Here is a 4,640-nt window from a genome sequence, read left to right on the forward strand (position 1 = left end):
TTTTTTTTTTTTTTTTAACTAACTCTAAACTTTAACCTTTCCTGCACTGGCAGGAAGATAGCTCAGTGGTATAAGCAGTGGCATAAGTGCCTGCCTGAGAAGCACAAGTTGGGAGTTTGAACCCTGGTACCACAAAAAAACCCACCCAAACAAACAACAAAAAATAAAAGCAAAATAAAACCAAAACATTTTCTGAACGTTTTAAATTGGTGATTGGTGATTATATAGTATGAAGATACCAAGACTGGCTTCTTTTGGCATAATGTAGTTCAAGTTCCTCCATGTTATTTCCTAAACTGAAAGCTCATTTATGTCTAGGTATTGTTTGATTAAGTGGCTATACTACAGACATTTGCCCATCACTTAGAGAATGATATCTCAGTTACCTCTTCTAATTTTTTACCCTAGGTAATAAACTGCTGTGAATGTTCATCTAAGGTGTGTGTGTAAAAGTTTTCATTTTATTTGGAGAAATATCTAGGAAAAATATCTGCTTGCATAAGTGGCAAGAGTAAATGTGCTTTTGTAAAAAACAAAAATCTAAATGCCTTCCAATATGATTGATGCATTCTGTATATGCATTTTCATTAATAAGAGTTCCAAAGATATTGCACATCTTTGATAGCATTTCTTTTTTATCATTTATTTATTTGTTTGGTAAAGGGCATTGCTAAGCAGCCTGGACTCAGAGTGATTCTCCTGTCTCAGCTTCACCAGCACTGGGATTATAGATGTGCAATAGCATGCCCAGTTTCTGGGCCTGCAGGGTGAGCAAAGTGTGGGGCTGTCAGTGCATGCAGTACCGGGGATTGAAACCGGGTCCTTATGCTTGTCAGGCAGGCACTAAACCACTGAGCTATCTTTCCAGGCCAATAGCATTTCACGCTGAGAGTTCTTTACATTTTAGCCATTCCAATAGGTATGTAGCAGTATTTCATTCTTGTTTGAATTTACAAAACTTCTGATGAAATTTTATATACCTACATTCCCCTTAATTTTATTTTTGGTGAAGTGCCCTGACCCTTACCCTTTTTCAATCATGTTTCTTAGTTTTTACTTTTAAGTTTTGAGAGTTCTATGTATATTTTGCACATCAGTGCTTCAGCAAAGCTGTATTTCACAAATACTTTCTACCAATGTTCAAATTGTTTTTTTCTCCCTTCTTAACTATGCCTTGTTTTCTTTTCCAAAGAGATTGTCTTGGTACATTTTAGATGTACACAATGATCACATGCATCACAGAGAACTTGTACCTGCACAAGATATAACTTTTAGCCATGCTTTTCACAAAGCAGTAATATTCAATTTTGAAGTTCAGCTACCTGAATTCTTTTTGCTCATGAATGGTGTTTTCTTTCATGAATATTGTTGAACCTTAAGATATCACCATGAAAGTTCAGGTAGGTAGTTTTTATGTGACCTTTTAGGAGTGTCAATGTTTTTTGTTGATTTAAGAAAATACCTGGATGTGGACACTTTATAAAGAAAAAAATACTTTCATTGTGGTTTTGTGTTCATCTTTTGTGGAATTAAGTGCTGGGCATTGATTCAAGGTCTTGTACACTTTAAGCAAGTATTCTACCACCTCAACTAAATCCCTAACCCAAGGGTAAGAATTTACTTTTTGCTTAAATTTTTGCTTAAGAATTTAATTTTTGTCTAGTGCTTCTAGACACTCCTTGATGACTGTATCTGGTGAGGATTGCTGTTGCATTAGTGTGGAACTTGATATCTCAAAGTGGGTACATGGGCAACAAAGTATATATGGTGAGAGGAGAAACACAGTGTGAGCAGAAAGGCAGGTGCTTTTTTTTTTTATAGCCAACTGTTCTCTGGGAGCTGGGCTGGTCCCATCATCCTGGATCTATATTAATCATGGAGTAAGAGCCCCAGGATCTAATCATCTTTTAGCCACTTTTCCCCAACCTTGCCTCAATACCATTACATTGGGGACCAATCTACCAGCACATGAACCTTTGACAAACACATTCATACCATATCCAAAGCTCAGCAAGGAGTCTTATAGTTTTGTACCTCTTTTTTTTTATATCTCTGAGGTATTTATATCTAAAATAATCTATCTAGATTTATTTATACCATGCATGTGTATGTCCAGCTGTTCCATTTCCACTTGGTAAAAAGAATGTCTTTGCACCTTTGGTGAGGATCACTTGACTTATTTACATAAATAAGACCTACATAGGTCTCCTTCTAGCGTCTGCATTCTCTACTGTTGATCAATTTTTCTTATTATTCTTTCTAAACCAGTTGTATCCTGTACTCCATATTGAGCTTTATAGTAGGTCCTGAGTTGGTAATGTGTGTAGCCTATGTGAAAGTTTCAGATCTTTGCCATGAGAACCTAGTTGGGTTCCCAGAGGTAAAAGATACAGAAGTTCAGGCATTCTGCAGGTCTCATTCCTGAGTTGTGGCAAATTCTCAGGTAAAGCTCCCTCAGCTGCCAGTTGTTTGCCAGTTAACACATAAGTGCTCCTCTCAGTTGTTTGTTATGGGCTAAGGTACTGCCATTTTGTACTATGAAGATATCTAGAACTGAAGAGGACTTAGATTGAACTAGGGAACACTGTTCTTCCTCCTTCCTATGTGACAGAATATTCCAGCCCAGAAAAGGACTCAATAGGGAGAACAGGCTGACTTCTACCCTGTTATACAAATTTTCACTGCACTCACACATTTCAAGCCAAATAATGAAATGTCTATGCCTGCTGGACCACCACGAATCCATAGCCTTATTCAGGTCAGACATTCCAGACTCCGTGTCCTATGTCTTCCACAGGCTAATAAAGCTTGTGTGTCTTGCCTTGGCCTCCTTGAGTAAATATTTGACCTTTGCTGCAACAAAGTGACAGCTTTTTATCTTGTTACATGATGGAATATAAATCTGAAATTTCGTTTAAAAATTATGTATCAAGAGGTGGTCAGTTGTAAATATATAATTCAGTGATTTTACTAGATTGGAAGAATTGTGTAGCCAAGCATCCCTTCTTTCCCTCTTAGGATATTGTCACTTCCCACATTCTCTGATGTCTCCTTACACACTTAACCCTCATCCCTGCTCACCATGAATGGGCTCAAGTAAGTAAAAATTCACAAAACTCTCATCAAGTTTAAATTACTATTAGACTAGGACTTTATGGAATGAGTTGTTCTGATTATTTTTCAGAGAACTAAATGAAGGAATTTACTCTAAGGATATTGTTTGGGAGACCTTAATACTAGTTGATGTTACTTGCTGTCCTTTATTTGATTTCTCTTTGCTGGTAACTGGTACTTATCAACCTGTAGGCTGAGCTCAGAAGAAGAAGGTAGTAGGAAAAATGTGCAATTAGAAAGAGAGATATACAATTTTCAGGTAGTGCTCATTAGAGTTAAGACTTTTACCATTTTTAAGTTTTCACAAATTTGGATGGGAGATAGTAAATTCTACACTCTGTATGCCTCTTTCAAGGGCCTGCTAAATTCTCTTAGTCTTTCTGTGTCTCCCTTAATTCACTGCAAAGATAAGGGTCAGACCTTGTCTCCCTGAAGACCTTTCTCAATTCCCTTTTTTGTGACTCTCTCAGGGGCTTGAGATGTGCTTTCATATTTTGTGGCAATTCCACCTCAAAAGAGATTTGGTGTGTACTCTACCTATCCCTTACAGAAGCCTGAGCTGAGTCTAATTTCTGGGAATCTAGAACTCAAGGAGCAGAGGGAAGAAAGAATGTCAGCGGATCTGAAAGGCGATGATATCCCAGACTGGACAAGGCCATGGTGGGGCAGATGGAGACTGAAAGGTTTAAGGTAAGAATTTTGCATTCAGAGAATTCAGAAGAAGCCCAGGAGTGCCTCCTTGCCTCCATACCTTGTAGAAACAGCCTGAGCCGAGCAGTGTTGAATAGGAGGGAAATATATTTTACAAGGATTTGTCCACCTGCTCAATGAGCTCCACTGAGTGGACATAAAATAGGTTTATATTGCCTATAAGCTCCCACTGCAAGCCTGGGACAATATGACCATGTGGCTCAGCCCTATACCAGAGCCTAGAATTAAAACTTGTCATTAAGTAGATGCCAATAAAGTGAATATGAGCTCAGAGCAAATAAAGAAGACTTAGAGAAGTTGAAAGCCAGTATTTGTGCATTCACCATTTGTGTTCTCATTCAGGCATTAAACGAGCATGGGGCTTATGTTTCCTAACTAGGAACTTGTCCTCTCCTTCTCTGCTTTTAGTTGAGGAAAGTCTGCATGCAGCCAGCATTTCTCACATGTGTGCCAGTAGCTTAAATTACTTATACTATATTTTAAAAAAAAACTTGGGAATTTAAGTGTCAGTAAGATTTCAGTAGAGAAACAAAAGGCAGGAACAACATAAACTGTTTCAACAATATGTGATAATTTCCATCAACTGAGGACCTGTAGTGACACAACACGTCAGCGCATATTTCAGAGAAGGTGTTCCTCATGTTAAAGTGACCCAGCAGAGAGGTACCTGAGGACAGTCAACTTTTTCTTTAGAACCCACAGGTGGAAAGAATGTCATAACACTGGATGGCTTCTGGAGGCCATTTGGTCTTTCAGGGAGAAAGAGACTATCTCTGACAGGATTTTGGACAAAAATACATTTGTGATCATCAGAG

The 4,640-nt window shown here is 38.1% G+C and overlaps 1 long non-coding RNA gene across 1 annotated transcript in view; it reads left to right on the forward strand.

Moving 5' to 3' along the window:
• The window catches only part of LOC111814863, a 10,239-nt gene extending 7,367 nt beyond the window's left edge, over positions 1 to 2,872 (forward strand). The window contains exon 3 of the long non-coding RNA XR_002819736.1: positions 2,749 to 2,872. This is a non-coding gene — a long non-coding RNA (uncharacterized LOC111814863). The remainder of the gene's footprint in view (positions 1 to 2,748) is intronic.
• Positions 2,873 to 4,640: the final 1,768 nt, after the last annotated feature.

The sequence above is a fragment of the Octodon degus genome, unplaced genomic scaffold (genome assembly GCF_000260255.1).
Source record: "Octodon degus isolate 3935 unplaced genomic scaffold, OctDeg1.0 scaffold00733, whole genome shotgun sequence".
In the NCBI taxonomy this organism is placed as follows: Eukaryota; Metazoa; Chordata; class Mammalia; order Rodentia; family Octodontidae; genus Octodon; species Octodon degus.